Source organism: Sphaeramia orbicularis, chromosome 19 (genome assembly GCF_902148855.1).
Source record: "Sphaeramia orbicularis chromosome 19, fSphaOr1.1, whole genome shotgun sequence".
NCBI lineage: Eukaryota > Metazoa > Chordata > Actinopteri > Kurtiformes > Apogonidae > Sphaeramia > Sphaeramia orbicularis.
In genome coordinates, this window is record NC_043975.1 from 3387922 (window position 1) to 3410191 (window position 22270).

Below are 22270 nucleotides of genomic sequence, written 5' to 3' on the forward strand. Positions count from 1 at the left end.
AAAAAAACCCCAGCTCCATTGACACAGAAACACACATTTAACGCATTAACACAACGAAATGAACAAATAGAAACAGAAAAACTGACATAAGAAGAAAAAAAAAAACAGATGATAAATCACATACTTCTTTTACTTTTTTATGAGCACCCTCCCTCTTTTCTCACCCATTATCACAATCCAAAGTGATGGAAAATAAACAAATACAAATTAAAAAAACAACAACCATAAAATAAAGTAGAACAGGCTGAAAATGGCTGCTTTCCGTCTGCATGAACATCCTGGTATTTGTGGAATGCACCGGGACTGAATCTGTCTAAAATACTAAATAACATGGGAGTACAGAGTCGGGGTTATTGATAGGGTTGGTCGTCAAGGAAACGGAGAATAAGACAAATCAACCGAACATCAAAGTGTGAACAGAACTAACTCCCACAGCTGGAACTTTAAACCTGTCCACAGTGAGATGAGCCCCGACGTTTTACTGCATGGAATAAAAAAAACTAAAAAAAAAATAATACACAGTAGGAAAATATTAAATATTATGTTTTTAGTAAATATATCTAATATAATATAATAGTCCTGTGTCATTTTCACATATCTAGTAACTGTTGATCTGTGATATAATGTCATTATTCAGCCTAATTTATTCACATTACAAACATTTGGTGAAAATAGAAGACAAAACATTTAGGATCAAAAGATGGTATTAAAATTTTTTATTATAGACATGTTTCTACACATACCTGTTATTTTATTCATATATTCCACTACTTTTGGGATGCTACAACTTTGGTAAAACCAAACCCAAAATAATCAAACTTATGAAAATGAACAAAAAACTAAAACAATTCTAATGAAAATTAACGAAATTAATGTCAAAGTAAACGCAAAAATGGACAAATTTATAATGAAAATGAACAAAAAAAGGAACAAAATTATATTAAAATGAATAACATTATTTTAAAAATGAACAAAAAAGGAACAAAATTATTCTGAAAATAAACAAAAACCTGAAAAGAATTTATTAATTATTATTTTAATTAATTAATTAATTAATTAATTAATTAATTAATTATTATGAAAATCAACACAACAATGAACAAAATTATGAAAATGAACTAAAACTTTGCAAAATTATGAAAATAAACAAAACTATTCTGAAAATGAACAAAAAATGAGGAAAATCATTATGAAAATGAACAAAAAAGTGAAAAGAAACTATACCTAAAATGAACAAAATTAATATCGAAGTAAACACAAAAATGGACAAATTATGAAAATGAACAAAAAATTGGAAATAATTTCTATTAAAATGAACAAAAAAGGGAACAAAATTATTCTGAAAATAAACAAAACCTGACAAGAAATTATAATGAAGACGAACAAAATTCATATGAAAACTAGAAGCACTGGGAGAGCGCAGACCTCCGCCAAGGCTGATCAGTGGCCCCCCCTGTGGGCCCCCCCCCCACGCCAAGGAGGTTATGTTTTTGCCAGGGTTTGTTTGTTTGTTTGTCTGTTTGTTTGTCTGTCCGTTAGTGTGCAACATAACTCAAAAAGTTATGGACAGATTTTGATGAAATTTTCAGGGTTTGTTGGAAATGGGCCCCCCCGTGGGCCCCCCCACCCCCGATCACCACCAAAATTTAATCATTTCTTCCTTATCCCATTTCCAACAAACCCTGAAAATTTCATCAAAATCTGTCCATAACTTTTTGAGTTATGTTGCACACTAACGGACAGACAAACAAACAGACAAACACACAAACAAACAAACCCTGGCAAAAACATAACCTCCTTGGCGGAGGTAATCAACACAAAAATGAACAAAAAATTGGCAAAATTATGAAAATAAACAAAACTATTCTGAAAATGAACAAAACTATTATGAAAACGAACAAAAAAATGAAAAAACTATACCAAAAATGAACAAACTGATTCTGAAAATAATCCAGAGAATGAATGGAATTAGTGGGAGTACAGAGTCTGGGGGATTGATCGGATCGGTCGTCAAGGAAACGGAGAATAAGACAAATGAAGCGAACGTTAAAGTGTGAAGAGAAAACCTGAGTGAACAGAAGAGGCCGGATCAGCTCGGTGTTATTCTAAGGGATTTCTACACATAAAAACAGGCCGGTCCAAACCCCCCCACCCCCCTTTAACCTCCATGTGAACAGGACCATCATGTGTGCCACCCAGACCCTTAATAGGAAACACTGCAGTCGGTGGAATGCTCCGGGTGGATGACTGAGGGGATTAGAGTGTGTGTCCTCAAATTTCCGGGTGACTCCTTCCCACCCCCAGAACACACACACACCCACACACACACACACACACACACACACACACACACACACACACACACACACACACACACACACACACACACACAGGGACTGTAAAGGCCTTATATAGTCTTTCTGTTAAAGGTCTGGGCTGTGATTCCTCACTTCTTCACCTGTTTGGTCCAACTCTTCCTCCTCTTGTCGCCGTCTATGGAATCGGATTATTTTATATTCATGTCACTCATATGATACGGTAACTGACGACCTTTGACCTACTGCCGCCGCTAACGTGAGGAGTTATGGAAATATCTACCTTATATCAGATCAGATTAGATTAGATCAGATCAGATTAGACACTTTTATTGATCAGAGAAATTAAAGGTGTGGGAGATTTTCGTGACCAACTTTTCCTCAGATCTGTCAAACCTCAGTCATATCCTCAGTATCATGAATCTGTAAGTCTTACTGTCATTACTCACCTGAATCTCTTGCATTACGCTGAACAATTTTGAAGTGCCAGCCACCGTAAGCAAACCATGTGCTTACAAACAGAGCTGGGAGGTAACTCGGGCATCTTTGGAATTTTGTTGTGACGTGCATTGCGGGAAGCAAAGGCTGCCGCTGCTGCTGTCAGGCGGTGGCATGTTTTTTGTTTATCCATATGATATTATATGGACGTTTCCGCGCATGTTTTTTTCATCTATATGATATTAAATGGATGAAAAAAACATGTGGAAACGTCTGAAACGCGGAAACAGCTGGAGGAATATGCATAGAGGGAAGGTAGCTCCTGCCGTTTCCGCCTCGTGTCTGTAGCAGCTGCCACTAGCAGCCGATACCAACCTGTAGATCAGATAATCCCTAGTCCTCACTTAAAGACAGAGGGGCAGAGGCAGAGGACGGTCACTGGTAGACACATAAAACACTGGGTGAAAAAAAATGTTTTTTTGCAAGTTGTCTAGGTTTTTTCAACTGAATTCGGACCATTTTGCACCTCTAAATCCAAAAATGACATCTGTTTTTCTCAATCAGGTCAGGTATTTTTGCTAATTTGATTTTGAAAAATTTGATCTTCTCACAAAATTGATTACATTTTTGTGACTTTATCAGTTGATTTTTTACATACGAGAGCTGTTCAATAAGTTCATGGCCTCACCCAGAAATACTGGTTGTTATAATACAGGATGTTACATTCTTTCGTGATGGGATAGTGATGCTTGAACATCGATGGACCAAGTGCATTGCTGTAAATGGAGATTATGTTGAAAAATAAAATATAAATTATCAGTCTGTGTTGTTCTGTTCTGGGTGAGGCCATGAACTTATTGAACGGCCCTCGTAGTTCTCACCCAAAATAGGTTTTAAGAGAAAAAAAATCATTTGATCACTTGATTCCTGTTAGGTACGATGGTGTATTCACCGCAGATGTAGCAGAATACGTCAGGCTTATTTTTGCAAGATCTTCTAGTCGAAGCCATTTCATTCACCTGTAATATTATAAAAAACATTAATCATAAATTGGTAAAAGTAAAATCTTCAGAACTCGTTTATTGCAAGAAATATGAAAGAATTTTGTATCATATGATGTGAAAATGCCCATAAATGTAAGCAAAAATGTTCAAAAGCCAATATGTAGCATAGTTCAGAAAGTTGATCTGATTGAGCAAAATTAATGTGATTTTTGGATTCAGCACACCAAAATTATCCTAAATCAGCTCCAAAAACTTAAACAATACATTTGTTGTTGACCAGTGTAATCCTTAGTCCAACTTAACTTCCTCTAAGTATGTGAGAAACAGAGTCCAAGCACTTGAAAAAGTGTCCACAGAACATGTTCTCAAAGACCTGAGCTTTTCCATCTGTATCAATGACAACATATCATTGACCCACATTTGAAAATAAGACTTCCACTCTTCTAATAATCACATGACCCTTCTGAGGAGAGCTACAGGCTGGAGCTGAAACATGTAAAAGGTACAAATCAACCTCTGTTTATCTGTCTGACAAAAAAAAGAAAAGGACGTCTTTGTATCTTCAGTGGACAGTATGAACCTGACTGGACAAACGTGCAGTGATAGAGTTTATAAACATCAATATTTCCATAAAGTTTAATGGGAGATATTTCTTCTTCAGTGAGATGTGAAGAAAGTAGATGTTTAGATGTGGTAGAAAAGTATCATTTACAGTCAGAGCATTGTAATGATGTTTATCCCATAATATAAAACTATATTCTGACATTAGTCATAATTGTTTTGTATCCCAGACCCTGTTAGAAAAAAAAACACCTGAACTCAACGTGTCCACATACTTTTGTCCATATAGTGGATGTTACGTGTCACAATATTATGACTTTGGTTCTTAAAGGGTTAACTCCCATTCTGATCCAAAGTGAGGCTGAAAGGTAAGGTTGTGAGGACGCTGTATTTGGCGTTTTCAGAGGAAACTAAAGGCTTCCAGACGTGAACGGACAGAAAAGACAATGGAATCTGCGCCTGTGGGTGAAGGCTGTGATCCATGTCCGTCTGTCCATAAATGGGACTGACTTCCACTGACTCTGAACAAGGACACCACACAGGCCAGCGTCTGCTGCAGGGGGGCAAACAGAAACAAACGGACCCTGGACTGTGAGGACTGACACCCCCCCCACCCTTTAAATTTTTTTTTTTTTTCTATTTTATTTTAGCTACTTATTTTTCTTTTTTGCAATCAGTTTTTTTAATTTTCATTTTCATATTATTTAACAAATCAAGTCCAACAGAGGTATTTCAGGGGACACAATATAACTGGAATGGAGTCTCAGAACCAGAATACCAACAGTGGGCCCAAGACATAAGAACGTGTCATGGGATACACCAAAGAACACAGTGATAGTATGATGATAACACTGGTCAACAACAAATGTATTGTTTAAGTTTTTGGAGCTGATTTAGGATAATTTTGGTGTGCTGAATCCGAAAATCACATTAATTTTGCTCAATCAGGTCAACTTTCTGAACTATGCTACATATTGGCTTTTGAACATTTTTGCTTACATTTATGGGCATTTTCACATCATATGATACAAAATTCTTTCATATTTCTTGCAATAAACGAGTTCTGAAGATTTTACTTTTGCCAATTTATGATTAATGGTTTTTTTAATATTACAGGTGAATGAAATGGCTTCAACTAGAAGATCTTGCAAAAATAAGCCTGACGTATTCTGCTCCATCTGCGGTGAATACACCATTGTACCGAACAGGAATCAAGTCACAAGTTTCATAAAGTGTGCTTACCAATCTTATTTTGGTATTAAACTTGGTGACCAAAATAAAAATTCAATAAAATAAAATAAAAATAAATAAAATAAAAATCAAATTAGCAAAAAAACCTGACCTGATTGAGAAAAACAGATGTCATTTTTGGATTCAGCGGTGCAAAATGGTCCTAATTCAGTTGAAAAAACCTAGACAACTTGCAAAAAACATTTTTTTGTAACCCAGTGTAATAAAAGGAAAAAAACAAAAAAAGGTTAATTACGCATAAATACACACATGAACACACAAAACATACAGACACACAAACATATATAGACAAAACAGAGGGGACCTGACATTTGGAGGCACTAAGGTGACAGAGCCAGTGGCAAAATTAACTTAAAGTATGTTTTTCAGAGTCGGCAGTGCTACACCAGGTATGGAGAGTGCTTCATTAGCACCATTAATTCAAGCTATGAAAGCTGCTTATTTTCTTAATTAGACAATTGTCGTATGTATTCTGCACTGATCACATGTCGGTACTGGATTGCACTGAGAACTGTCTTCTTTCAGGTAAGGTGGGATTGTGGGAGGGATAAATAGAAAAATGAAAGAATGGAAGTTCTTTTTTTTTTTTAGGAAAAAGAAAAAAAAAAAAAAGGGAAAAAAATTTAAAAAATAGAAAAAAAGAAAAAGAAAAAAACAGGAAAAAAAAGGAGAAAAAAAAAGAATGGAAGTCCTTTCTATCACATTGTACTGTCATGCTGTTGCCTGTGACATTGCTTCCAATAAAGAAAGTTTAGTTAAAAAAAACCACAAACATATGGTCCGTGGGCCAAAACCGGCCCGCTGTGGGCCCCATGAAAGCTAAATGTTCTGGGCACTTTAGAAAATTCAGTATCTTGTTGATTAGTTGGAGCAGTGGGCGGTGTGGGGGGGCAGTTACATACGTGGGGGTGCGCTCCATAACTAATGTAACTAACGCTGGCGTGAAGCGAAACTGAAACTTAACATGCTTTCAACGTCCGACTCCCAGCTTCTGTTCGTCTATTATTCAGTGGATCTTGGATGAAATTTTCACAACTTCTAACCTGTATCCACTGGACCCCCTCCACTGCTCCCCCCTTTGCAGCGCCCCAGCTCAGACCAATATGATCATAAATAAAATAACAGCATAATAACCTAGAAATAATGACTCTAAATTTTCCCTTTTGTTTTCATGAACAAAATAACATTAAATTATGAAAATATTTACATTTACAAACTGTCCTTTAAAACTAAAATGTGAATAACCTCTAAATGTAGGTTCATCTTAAGAAAATTAAGTGCAATATCAACAATATTCTGCCTGGTGCTAAATGTTTTGTGCCTTTGTAGATCTAACCTGTAATGCACATGTAGAAATGATAAACTGATATTTTATCTATTATCTTTTTTCTTTTTTTTCTCTTGTGATTTTTGTCTATTGTCTTGGTTCTTGTCTGTTGTCATCTATCAGGGTTTGTTTTTCCCTCATTTTTGCTTATTGTTTTTATTTATTTATTTATTTATTTAGTATTTCTGGTGACTTATAGTTTCTTGTTGTTGTGATTTTAGATTAATAATAATAGATTAAGACTAATAATAATAATAAAAAAAATAAATAAAAAAAATCCAGAGTTTACCTCCATCTGTAAAAAATGCTAAACTAGTAAAACCACCCCTCATTCATGAACTAAGGATTACTTTTGTTTTGTTGCATATTCAAGATAAACTGAACTGAATATTTTGCACTAAACAAAGAGAAAATGGGTAGTTTGTCATTATTTATACCTTATTATGCTAGTATTTTACTGGTCTGATCCACTGGAGATCACATTGGTCTGAATGTGGAACCTGATCCAGCGGCACCAAACTGAACAATAACAAACTTAAAACCACGACAGCGCTCCGTCAAACTGTGAAACCAACAGTCGATGCACTTACGGTCAACATGTCGTCACACTTCATGTCTGGCAGCTCTCCGTCTTCACTCTTGTTGTAGAACTTCCTGAAGAAGTTGAAGGCCACTACAGTGTAGAGGTAAACCACCACGGCCAGCAGACCCACCGTCAACACCAGCTGAAACCCAACAAATACACACAGATTAACCCTTAAAGACCCAAACCACCACCACCGACCGGAACCACCTACTGATCCAAAATGTTTAATACCTGTTGATCCATTAATTCTATCACTGCATGAAAATAATTGGTGTAAAATACAGTTCTTCATCTTTTCATGGTCATCAGATATGATCCATGTGGACGTTCAGAGGCTCTGTAGTTACCATGGAAACACCGTCATCTTCTACAACATTGATTCAACAGTAAAACCCATGGAGTTGGATCAATGACAGTGGATGGACACACTGGGTTTATGCATAAATTGATAAATAAAATGAACAAAAACACATAAAAAAAACCAACAAAATGATAAATAAATGAGGAGAAAATAAGCACAAAATTTGCTAAAATAAATTTAAAAAGGATAAGCAACAAAATGACCAGAAACAGCTGAAAAGATCAATAAAACAGCCAAAAATGGAAACTAAATCGACAGAATAATAACTAACACAAACAAAATGAGCCACAAACTGAATAAATTTGAAGATTTTTTTTTTCTAAAAATGGCTACAAAATGAACAAAAACAAGTAAAATAAGAAATTAAATTAATAAAATGAACAAAGCGAATACAAAAATGTACAAAATAATACATAACATGAAGAAAACAAGCAACAAAATAAATAAAAAATGTGAACATTGATTCACCAGCAAAACCCATAGAGTTGGATCAATGCCAGTGGATGGACAAACTGGGTTAAAAGTCACTTTTTCTTCAGTTTTGTCTGTTTCTGATATAATAACCCTCAACTTTAATCTGACCTCTTATGAACATCTACATGATCAGTGAATTAAATCTAAGAAAAAACCTGATTCACACTGAAAAAACACAAAATATAGAGAATAATATTATAAATAATAGTGATTAATCACTTAAGAAATGTTAAACATTCACTTCAAACATTCATTTGGGAACTGTCACAAAAGTATCTGGGTCGTTATGGGTTAAAATAACAGCATAAAACAGGACAGTAAACAGTCAGTGCAGTTTATATTTTGGCCACTTGGGGGCAGTACAACCACATCACTTTACAACTACAACTATTGTTTACAGTCAAACCAACAGGTCTATGGTCTCAGAGAATGGATTCATTTAAATGCAGAAAGAGTATCTGAGTCGAAGTAATAAATACATAAATTACTAAATCTGAAGGAATAAATCAATAAATGTGAACTGAACATCAGGCATGTCCTTGTTTTATAATTTAGAAGCTTTATGTTTGATATCAGAGGCAGATTCTGCAAATATCAACGGTATAAAAGTCATGTCATTAAAAATAAATAGGTATATATATTCAGAGCTATATATACGATTGCATGTTTAGAGCTTCATATATGTATGTATATATGTATTTTTTGTCTATTTTTCTTTTTTCATCATCTCTTCCCTGCTACTTTCATTATATTTGAATGGAACTACTGTAACACACATTAATTCTCCTGGTATTAAAAAAGTATTCTGATTCTGATTGTATTTTAATCACCAATTACTTTTTTTTTTCAGCATTGATCATTGATTGTTTGCGACAGTCTTTTTATTTACTTATTTATTTTTTGCTTTTTCTGTTCATTCATGTTTTTTTCAGCTCATGAGGGTTGTAATAAATTCAGGAAAATGTCATTTTGACCTATTGATGTATTTTTGGTTAAATGAAGGAGGATTATTCAGAACTAAAACCATAAATTAAACACTTCATCCTTCAGTTTATCACAGATGTTTCATAACCTGGACAGAAACAATGTTAAAAACTGTATGTGAATATTAAGACGACTGGACATCGCGTAAATCTTTTTTTTTTTTTTTTTAATTTATACATTCTCTTTTCTTTAGGAAACTGTATCTCCCTGTATATTGTTTTTGTAATTTATTTGATTATGTAAACCCCTCTTTAAATGTTCTTGCTATTTTACTTTTATTTCTGCACAAAACATTTTTGAAAAATAAAATTCTATTAACCCTTTCATGCATGAATTGTGAGAACCTTAATTGAGATTTGTTTTTTCCTGCGTGTTTTTATGCCTCTTTAGACATGAAAAAAAAAAAAAAAAAACGTGATTGAAATAGTTTTTTATAAACCTATTTTTAATGGAGTAGCAAAATGTCTACTCAGCTGGACACCATGTGTTTAATTTTTGAAGCAAAGAAACATGTTTTTACCGATACACTGTTTGAAAACTGGGAAACATTTTTTAAAATGTTGTTAATCTGATGTTTTGTCACATTTTAACATACTTTATGGGGATTATATGCAAAAAAACCCCCCAAAAAACAATAATGAACATTAATGACAGTCTAACAACAATAACAATCACCTGATTTACACTCAACATGTTAGTGCAGATCAGGTTTATCAAGAACAGCAAAGTTACAGTAATGGCATGGATTGCAGTGTATGGGATGATGCTTAAGTGTCCACTGTGTTGGTTGATATGGAACTAAAATAATAAAATCCTTGAAAATATGATAAGAGAACTGCTGTAGAATAGCACTGGAGTGACCACTATGCATGAAAGGGTTAAAAAAAAAAACTGTCTGTGAAAAGGATGTAAAGCTGTGGACACAAAAGTACCCCATGTGCACGCTCCATACTTGTTCCTTTTACCTGTTTTCCGTTGTGTGTGACCGAGGACAGGATGGTGCGCAGCGTCTTGAAGCCCATGGCAATGTCCAGAAGATGAGCAGCGAAGAAGAAGTTGTTGTAGTGACCGAGGATGGACATGGTCATGTACCAGGCCAGATACAGGAAGGACTGGAAGGACGAGACACCAGGACGGTTACGGACTCAGTGTTTACACTGGAGTTCAACACAGAACCGTTTAATGTCGACCACCGGGACATAAAAAGAAACTGTGTTTTTTCACCAAAAGATAATGGAAAGTTATTTTATTCAATTTGGCAGCCCTTCACAGATTACTTTAATATTAAGTAGGCAGCCCCCCCCACATATATTGGATACTCTATAGGACTTTTTTTTATCTTGTCATTGTTCTAGCTTCAATAAAAGTAATAAATAAATAAATAAACAAACAAACAACAAACTGTGGTTGTGTTTTTTGTTTCTCATCGAGGCCTGAATTAAACATGAGGCCTTTCAACAACAGAAACAGAAAGAAAACCCTAAAACATGACAAACCATGAACCATTACAACACATTAGTACAATATATGGACAAAGTATGTAGACACATTGAATTCAGGTGTTTCTTTTCTAACAGGGGTCTGGGATACAAAACAATAATGACAACAATAATGTCAGACTAGAGTTTTATATTATGGGATAAATATCATTGCATTGGTTATTGTTACACATCATGCCTGCAGCTGTCAGATGTCCTGTTCATAAGGATTACAGATAAAAACATCAATATTCCTTATAGTTCAATGTTAGGTTTTTCTTCCTCAGTCAGATGTGATGAAAGTAGATGGTTAGATGTGGTAGAAAATTATTATTTACAGTCAGAGCGGGAAAAATATTTTAGAAATTTAGAGGAAGAACATTTAAAATCATAGTCACTGATAATGAAAAAAAAAATGTTGAGAGAAATTACGTAAAAACCATCTCTGAGGCAAGACGTTTTTATTTAGGAAAGCTTTTGGTTGACGAATTTATCCTTTTTATCTGTTTATGAAATTATTCTGATGTTGTTTTATTGCATCCATTTTAATGCTCAGCACTGTGTGATTTTTATCTGTAAAAAACGCTTTATAAATAAACTTTACTTAATTACTATTCTGGAGACAAAGAAAAGAATTTAAACCAAACTAACCAATGCAATGATATTTATCCATAATATAAAACTATATTCTGACATTCGTCATTATGTTTTGTATCCCAGACCCCTGTTAGAAAAGAAACACCTGAATTCAACGCGTCCACATATTTTTGTCCATATAGTGTACGTTAACATATAAGCAATTTGTCAGTTTGTTTTAATGGAATTAGAATAAACAGTGAGATCATATGTTGGAGTCAAGAGTTTTATCTCATCTAACTGGTTTTTCCTGTTTTATACTTTACAAAATCATACCTAGAAAATTATTTCCGCTCATATTTAATGGATTAAAGGTATTTTCAACAACAGTGAAAGAAAAAGTGTTTTTATTTCACAGTAAACAGTTGTTCTTATGTTTAATGAACATGATATTCTGCAGTGATTCCACTAATGATGATGATGATGATGAAGACGCTGACACTCACATTGTCGGTGAATACGACGCCCAGCTTCCATATCTGGTACTTGACATCGATGGAGTTGAGTCTATGGTGAGAAAATGATCAATAACATCAGCCTGGACTGACCTCAGCTTTACTAAGGTGCTCATAAACCCTCAAACTAATGAACAAAATACATAAAAGAATTAATACCACATAACGATATGAATAAACCATGTTCTGTAAGGACCTCAAGGGGCCCTTTTACCCAATAAATTAATTCTAGATTAATTCTAAATGAGGATTTTGTGCAAATGCTAATGCTAATGCTAGCTACAGTGTATGTATTATGGATAAAAAGCATTGACCATGTGAGTTAACCTTTAACCTTTTTAGCCTTTAGTCTATAAATGTCATCTAACAGCTCCTTCTGGATAAATAAACCTGGCTGACAGCAGGTTCTTTTCTTCGTTGGGAGTGAGTTAACTGTTTGATTCCATGAGAAATAACTGGTTCATTCTTTATATAATGATATAATGAATGAACTCTATGCACAGCCCCACTACTTCCTGAACTTCAGGTGGGTCCTTTATTTCCTGTCTTTAATTATTGGACACAGTGATTAATCCAGGTGTGTCTGCTACTTCTTGTTGTGACTACTGATTAATTAGGCACAACCTGGATTAATCAGTGTGTCCAATAATTAAAGACAGGAAATAAAGGACCCACCTGAAGTCAGGAAGTAGTGGGGCTGTGCACAGAGCCCATTCTGTCCATTTGGGTTAGACTATGTGACTGTATTTGTATTTGAGGTTTGTTTATTCATCAAAAATCATATTGTGTTTGATGATAAACACTAGTCACTTTTCCACTGGACGTCTGCGCAAAACTTTACTGATATTTACTAAATGTCAAAAAAACAGAAGTGCGTGATGTCAGTTTTTCCATTAAATCATAAATGTGATGATTTTTTTTTATTTATTATCGTGAGATGACGCGAGAAGTCATTCCATAAACATGTCATTATTATTATAAATTAGCCCTCTATCCCGAACTAAATTAAAAAATGTCTCGGTTTCCTGGTTTGTCCACACATACCGCACCCTGTTCTATTAAAATTGTTCTTCTTCTCTGGTTGTAACGTCTGTCAACAGTTTTTTTTATTCACATGACTCTAGTTACGGTCTTTCCATTGCAGTTTTGCGTGATATACCATTTGCGCTATGCCTGAAAAACCACCTCTTGCCAGCACAAAAACTTTCAAATGAAAAACAAGAGTTTTGGCGAAATTGTCATTTTTCCATTAGGTAAGTTATACTCGTGCAATTTGAGGATCAAAATACTCACACGGCGGCCAGTGAACTGTCTCTCCTGGGCTTCCTCTTCTTGTGAGCGTCGCTGAAATCCAGAGCAGCCTTGTCCATTCCCAGCAGCTCACTGATACGATCATGGCCGTAAAACTCCCCATATTTATCCATTCACCTGCAAGAAAAACACAGAGAAACGGCAACATTGATAAAATCCATTTAACCATCATTTTATCAAACACCAGTTACAGATGATAACAATGTCTAAAAACCTAACACCATGGTGGAAGTTTTCCAATTAAATAAATTACTTAATCACTCAAACTATGATCATTAAAAGCAGATACACAGTAACAGGAGTTTGGTTAAATAATTAGTTGCACATACCTTCCTCTTTACAAACTTATCCCAGTAGTTATTCGGGAACGATCTGGAAATCAAAGGACAAAGACCTTAATGAAGCATCAATACCTGAAAATAATTAACATTCACCTGCAAACTGAAGTCATACTGTCAGAATTATCAGAATCATAAATTTTATTCAGCCCAAGGGGAAATTATTGTGTGTTACAGTCCATTCAAGTTTAATAAAAGTAGCAGGGAAAAAATGATCAATACAAAAAAACCCAAAAAAACCCCAAAACATACTAAATATACACATTTAAACACTCTATAAGACACAATTAGAACAGAAATGTGTACAATATGTACCAGACAATATATTATCAATGTGATAATCAAAGAAATATACATAATTAAGTGTGCAGAAATTCAAAAAAGCATTACATGCATCTATATTTGAGAGTTATGGCTGTAATTACAAATAAATAAATAATAAATAAACAAATAATTAAATAAATGTATTGTGTATCTTAAGCTGTAAAGTAGGTGACATTAATAAGCTTTGCTTCTGCCTGAGCCTTTTTTTCAGTTAAATTCTATTATTTCTCTGTTCTTCTGCTGTTTTGAAATGAATATATGACTGAAAATAAACTGAACTAAAAACATTATTGTATTAAAAATTCTGTGGTTATATCTAGTTATATTTAGTTTTAACTGCATTCCTTTTGTTGCATTTCCACCAGAGTTTTGGAAACACAGCAGGTCTATAAAGCTTAATTCTCTAGATCTAATGTGGTTGAGTGCTTTCAATGGCAGCTCAATGTTAATGCTAATGCTAACGCTAGGTGTTGTGTGTATTAGGATGAATGATGGTGCTTAATTGTACAGTTGAACATCCTGCTTTCAACAGGACTGTATTAATTCCATCCCATCCACAGGTTTTACTCACTGTGTGTGATTACCAGTCTGTCCCACCTGTCCTTTAATATCGTCCTCAGACGGTTGTTCTGTGATGTAAAGACCATCAAACTCCAGTTTCCTGGCCACCTCCTTCTCCCGTTTAAAGATCACCAACGGTACCTTAAAACCAAACACAAATGTACAGTCAGTGACAGAAAACAGGACAACATCAATGACTAGACTTCAACTAGCATCTTGATTGTTAAACTACAAAATCTTGTGATTTCAATCTGATAAATTCCTCATGATTTTACAGAAATTGATATTGTTATAAGTAACAATTACTTTATTCTTTTACTCAAGAGAAGATTCTCTGAGGAACTAGTAATTATCGATCAGCTCCTGAGAACATAAACCTTGGAGTTCCACAGGGATCCATTCTTGTGCCTGTACTATTTTCTATGATACAAAAAAATTACAATAGCAGTAGGGATGGGAATTGAGAACGGTTCTTTTTGAGAACTGGATCCCAGTAGCTGATTCCTTGGAATCGTTTGCCTGCCTGCTTAGAGATTCTCCTTATCGATTACGCCTTCATTGAGCATGCACGATGACGTCACGCGTACACTGCATTGTTTGGTCAGAACGTAGCCAACATGGTGTTGAGGCAGAAATGTCTAAATGATGACACGAGGTCCACTGGAACACTGTCAAAGCTCCCATGTCTTCAAAAGGGTGGAATATGTTCCAAACATTTGCCAACAGCATGTGATTAATTTATAGGAATGTCACGTATTTGATTTGCTACTTAGCGGCGCTTGTGAATCTAGCGGCAGAATGAACACCAGGCCGTCATCTGGGCCCAGTTCCGGCAAACATGTCGTATCCCCTCAAATACAATTTTCTGAAGGTAGGGGAAAGGAAATGAGGTGCACAACAGACCCCCCCCCCAAACCAGGCCCGGCATCATCTGTTATTATTATTTGTCCATACTGTATATGCTATATTTTCTGGCAGATGAATATAAAAGACAGTTAATGCAAATACACTGTTTGTACTCTTTTATTCCCTCACCCAATGAGAATTGATAAGAATCAGATGATAAGCAAAATCGATAATGGAATTGGAATCGTTTAATATCTTATCGATTTCCATCCCTAAACAGCAGTTGGATTTACATACTGAAATTACATCATGAGTTTACCTATTTGTTTGGGGGTCACGAGAAAGTGGTGACTGTGAAAGTGAAATGAAGATGGAGTAGCGAATGAATTAATGGATCAATAATGTAAAGCGCTTTGGTGGCCTTGAAAAGCGCTACAGAAATCTAAGCCATTATTATTATTATTATTATATTATTATTATTATTATTATTATTATTATTATTATTATTATTATCATTATTATTATTATTATTATTTTCTGTTTTTCTGTGCAGTAGCAGCGGCGTGCTTCAGACAGTAGTATCCGATGATGCAGAAGAAGGAGATGACGGTTGTGCAGGATGGCCAGGATCCGCAGCATGGGCTCCATGTACCCGCTGCTCTCCTCCAGGACGAAGCGCACTGTGACCGGGCTTCAGCGGCTCCCCGGCCTCATCCGTCACACTCCTCCTTCACCTCCACCACTCTGTTCTCACCCAGAGGATCCCACTGAACGCTGCTGTCCTCTGGGCTGTAGACCACTTCACGTTCCCTCAACCCACCGAGGAGGCTGTAGAAACCTGCATCGAGCAACACACTACGCTTTAAAACTATTCATTTCTTTGTTTCTATGATTATAAAATTGTTAGCTTTGTACTGACGTTACCTTATAGAACAAGAGGATGAAGATTGATGGCAAAGGCGACAAACAGAGCTAGCATCCTCATGGTGTAGAAGTTCCTGGCAAAGTAGTCTGCAAAAAAAAAAAAAAAAAAAAAAACACAAAGAAGATTCGCAAATTTGTTTAAATCTGTATCATTTTGTTTTCTCTTACAGAGGTTATCAATGGGCATTATCAAACAGCACTAGAGCAGTAACATTAGGAGTTCCACAGGGTTCCGTTCTTGTGTCCTTTAAATTTTCTATTCATGCCACTTCATAGGCAAAATGTTACAAGACACTGGGGCTTGCATGAAACCTTATGAAAAAAACAACTTCAACAATACTAATAATAATAACAGAGAAGTGGTGTGTACCAGTAGCTTCCTCTGGTAGGCGATGATCTTCTTCCAGAAGGCAGACTCCTGCTGATCCGGTTCATCAGACTTCTTTATGATGCCGTCTTACTTTGGCTTCAGCTTCTCTGTCTTCACAGTTTGTGGTTTCTCTTGTTTTTCTACGTGTCCTTCACTACAATCACAAATGACCACATGATAAACGTAATGCATTACTCAGCATCACCACCTTCCACTTCAGTGTGAATGTGTTTATCAGGGACCAAAACTGGAGGATGCTATGCTTTTTTCTCCCTTTGTCTGATTTAATTGTGGCAGAAATAACGAGTCCAACATCTGCTTGTCTTTTTCAATAGTTTAACAGTAAAATTACATAAGGAAAAGTTGAACATACTCAGATTTTTTCTCTGGTTCACATTCAGTCGCAGGCGTTGCTTCCTTCTCCTCTGATGTAGAACTCTTCGACTGAAAGGAAAATGGAAGAATTAATGAAAAAAACACAGATTTCAACAGATTTTTACGGGTATTTACAGGTGACATTAGCAAACTGGTTCTGTCTAAGAGTTTAATTACACAGAAGTAGACCTTATGCTGAGACTGATCAGTGGTTAACCCTATAAGGACTATCGTTAGAACATTTATTTATGTTGTTTTTACAATAAAAGTGTCAGATAATGTCTTTTTTCGACAACTCTTTTTTTCAGGAAGAACTTAACTTGCAACATCTGGAGATTAATTATCATTATTACATGTAATAAATGTTTAAAACAGCAAAAAAAAAAAAAAAAAACTTTAATTTTTTTATCATATTCATTATGAAAAACTATAAATGTTCATAATGAAACTTTATGAGATTACAGAATAAACTTTCATCCATTGTGTTTATGCCGTACAAATACGAAGTTGTTCATTGACTTCTCGCACAAGAATGTCTCTTGAAAAAGTGACTGCTTGTTTCTTCATTTTCATCTATCTAAATGAATAATGAATTACATGAAAAAGGAAGCTGATTTCTGAGTTTTGCAAACGTTGGTAAGGTGCTAAAACAAATGATTAAAAAAGATATTAAATTATTAACTCCTATGGTTTTATACCCTGCAATAGCATTTAGATTATTTAATTATTACCTCTGCCAAGGAGGTTATGTTTTTGCCGGCATTGATTTGTTTGTCTGTCCAGAAAAATACCGATAAAAACAGTAAAAAAAAAAACAGTGAAACTCGACAAAAACACGTCAAAACACAAGTAGGACACTCCAAACAACTTACTATTATATACAATTATTTACAAGAATTCACTGTTAAAACCTTGCTAAAACGTTGCTAAAAGTAATAAAATCTTCCATCCCTCTCTCACTGACTGCACTCTGCTCCTCTAAGCCCCGCCCACCCTTATGTGTTATCGACCAATAGAAAGAACCCAATCTCAGCTAAAAGATGACATTGGATTCGGTCAATCACCTGGTGCCTCCGTCGGAGCTCGGGCGGGGCCGCTGTGGCCGGTGTCGGAGGGTTTGGAGGAGGGACCGGGGAGTTGAGGAGTTCGGTCAGACTTGCGTTGGGATTGTGCGGGGTGATCTTATACTGGCCCCCTCCCTCCTCAAATCCAGACCGAAGATGTCCGACAGCAGCTCCGTCTCGCTGGTGTTCACCGCCAGGTCGGCCAGGTCCTCTTTGGCAGAGCTCCGGTCCGAGGCTCTCTTGTCTCGGTCGTCCCCTCGCCCCGGACTTCGTCCTGGGTCGGATCGGGCATGTTGGCCAACAGCTCAGACACCTGGGGATGGATGGAGTTCATCGGATCAGGACTTTACAAACACCTCCGATAATGAGATATCTGCAGTGTTGTTTAAGTTGTATTCTAGTGTGCAATGTTGTTTGTTGTTGCTGGTAATTTAGTTCTCTTAGTATTATTATCATTATCATCACTTTATGATAATTATTAGTAGTTCTGCTATTATTAAAATATACAAACACATACATACATACAAACTATGCATATTATTATATCACTTAATTACTTTTTTATTATTATTTCTATTTTTTTCCACTATTACTTTTTAATGTGCAATTGCCTATTTTCTTTTTTATATATCTATTGATATTACTATATCAATAGATATATACTATATTTATATATCTATTGATATTACTATTTTCTTTCCTTGTTGTCTTGTAATATTTCTTATATATATATATACACACACACACACACACACACACACACACACACACACACACACACCATTTGGTGTTGTGCTGTGACTAGAGCCTTAATTTCCTGATGGATCTACACAAATTCTATCTAATCTAATGTAACGTAATCTAATCTAATGTAACGTAATCTAATCTAATTTAATTTAATGTATCTAATCAAATCTAATCTAACCTAATGTAGCATAATCTAATCTAATGTAACGTAATCTAATCTAACCTAATGTAACATAATCTAATCAAAACAAATCAAATTTAATGTAATCTAATCTAATCTAACCTAATGTAATGTAATGTAATCTAATGTAACGTAATATCCAATCTAATCTAACCTAATTTAATCTAATCTAAACTAATGTAACATAATCTAATGTAATCTAACCTAATCTAATCTAATGTAATCTAACCTAATCTAATCTAAATAATCTAATGTAATCTAATCTAATCTAATCTAATCTAATCTAAACTAAACTAATCTAATCTAACATAACCTAATCAAATTGAATCGAATCTAATCTAATAACATAACATAACATAACATAACATAACATAACATAACATAACATAACATAAACATAACATAACATAACATAACATAATCTAATCTAATCTAACCTAACCTAATCTAATCACCTTGATTGTCTTGGCGCCCTCCACCAGGTTTCCACCCATGAAGGTGTTGTAGAAGATCCTGCAGAACCCTCTGGCGACGCTGAAGGCCACATGGAGCAGTCCCAGCAGCACAGACCAGTAGAAGGACACCAGCGTGGTCACCATGTCCTTCACGTCGTTCTTGATCCTCTTCATCTGCTTCTTCAGACTCTTCATGGACAGCACCTGCAAATGGAACCCCAACATTTACACAGTCTGTCACACAACCCAACATCCAAAAAAGAGGCTCTTAAATGTATGGACTTAAGTTTATTTAAAGTGTAAAAGGAAAATACTATAAGTGTATGAGTGTATGAGTAGTTTTCATTCTGCACTATAACTAACAGTATTTACACAGGTTTAGATGTTCTGAAGTTTAGTCTAAAACAGAAGTCCTACATAAGTCCAGTCAGGCCCATTAGTACATGGACACTAAGTTTTACTCCAGACTTTTTATCTGCTTCATTTGTCATAGAACATCCAGGGAACAGGACACATGTGGACAGTGTTCTAGTAACTTCTGAGCCTCTGAAAATGGAAAGACTACATTTAAAACAGTTGTAATTCCTAAACGGTTAATGCAGTGTTTTGTTAAACCCTTTAGTTAAAGCTGAACGTACACACTTCAATCACATGTAGATTGTGCCATTTCAGATCCATTGTGGTGGTGAACAACATTATAACACTGGTGTCCAAATACTTATGAACCTGAATGTATATTATGTGTGTATGTATATATATGTGCTTACATGTACATATGTTCATGGGGGATACATATACATCATGACGCATTTCATATGTGTGTGTATGCATTTGTACTTACGAGGGCCGTTCAATAAGTTCATGGCCTCACCCAGAACAGAACAACACAGACTGATAATTTATATTTTATTTTCAACATAATCTCCATTTACAGCAATGCACTTGGTCCATCGATGTTCAAGCATCACTATTCCATCATGAAAGAATGTAACATCCTGTATATAACAACCAGTATTTCTGGGTGAGGCCATGAACTTATTGAACAGCCCTCGTAGGTGTATGTATATGTGTGTATGCACGTATAGATATATGTATGTATGTATGTAGATGTATAATACCTCCCTTTTTTTCTCTCCTCTCTCAGTGATATTTTGTACTTATGTTTAAATATAAGTTTGCGTCTCACAAACTGCGTTACATTTGTTCAGGACGATAGGTGGCTTGCTTTGTGATGTTTTTTTTTTTTGTTGAATGTGTGTTTTGTACACGTTCTCTTCTGTATAAAAACAACAATTCCTATTGTTTAGATATGTTTTTTGCACTACTGCTGTAAAAAACTCAAAAACAATTACTGAAAAACCAAAACATAAAAAAATAAGCTGATAGTGCACTTCAATGAAGGGTTCCATGCTGTTGATGGAAATCATAAAAGTGTCTTTTTTTTTTCTCTACTCTGTGCTCTTTCACCTTGATGAGCAGGAGGACGTTGTATCTCAGTGCCAGCAGCGCCATGCGGACCGTGGTGAGTGAGAAGAAGCCCATCTCTGGGTTTTCCTCATCTGGTTTCTCGCGCTCACTTTCCTCCTTCACGGCCGAGCGTTCGCCGGCGTCTGACATCTGCGCCGCCAGCTGCATCTCAAAGATGGTATCCTCGCAGAAGTTGACGAACAGCTCCATTCTCCTTCTCCCCTCCTTCGTTGACCACGTCGAATATGAACTGGCGCTTGGACTCTTTGACCTGGACACAGAGGTCATGAGGTTCAGAAAAGCCGCTGGGAACTCACCCAACCGGTCGGTTTAAGGGACGCGTCTTTACCTGAGGTTTCTCCCACTGCGTCCGACTGGATTCGCTGATTTCGAAGTAGACCCTCTCGATGCGTTTGGCGCTGCCCATGATCTCGATCCGGCCCAGGTACGGCTGGAAGTAGTTGAGGACGCTCTCCGCCAGCTCCAGGAAGGTCTGCAGAGGGTGTCATGAGGCATGTGCTCCGACAGGTTGGTGAGCAGGACTGCCACGTTGAAGCCGATGTCCTTCAAAACACAGAGTTGGACTTTTACAGCATCACACAGACGTCTACGTAGCTGAAGTCAGATCCATGACACCACAATAAAACATGTCACCAGTGTGTAAGTGTTTCTGCGAGGTGTACTGATGAACAAACACTAGGTCAGGATCCACTGGAGGTTTTATTTCAGTCACAGTGTTTAAGTTCAAGCTTGGAAAGGTTTTTTTTTTTTTTTTTTTTTACCAACTATTTAGTGTTAAAGGTGTCATTTATTTGTGCTTAATCCTCCTATTATCCTCAAACATTACTAACACATTTTACAGCGATTTACCTCCAGAAAATAATTTACATAAAATTGTTGACCAAGTTTTTGTGTCAAGCACTTTGTTTATTATTATTATATTATTATTATTATTATTATTATTATTATTATGTTATTATTTTATTGTACTTGAGATGATCAGTTTAGAGTGCAGGCATGTGTAGTTGGACAGACTTGGATGTGATCAACTCCAGGTCTACACTAATTTCCTCATGTTGGCAGGAGTTCACTAGTCCAGCTGTTTCCCACATGCCCATGCTCTTAATCTCAATGGGATTTTTTCCTGGTTAAATGAAGGTTCATAAATAAATAAATAAACTAGAAGACCTCCGCCAAGGCTGATCAGTGCCCCCCCCCCGTGGGCCCCCCCACGCCAAGGAGGTTATGTTTTTGCCAGGGTTTGTTTGTTTGTTTGTCTTTGTCTGTTGTCTGTCCGTTAGTGTGCAACATAACTCAAAAAGTTATGGACAGATTTGGATGAAATTTTCAGGGTTTGTTGGAAATGGGCCCCCCCGTGGCCCCCCCACCCCCAATCACCACCAAAATTTAATCATTTCTTCCTTATCCCATTTCCAA

General features: G+C 35.9%; 1 pseudogene; it reads right to left on the bottom strand.

The window, feature by feature from the left end:
- The window catches only part of LOC115410430 (ryanodine receptor 2-like), a 244401-nt pseudogene that overhangs the window by 13721 nt on the left and 208410 nt on the right, over nucleotides 1–22270 (bottom strand).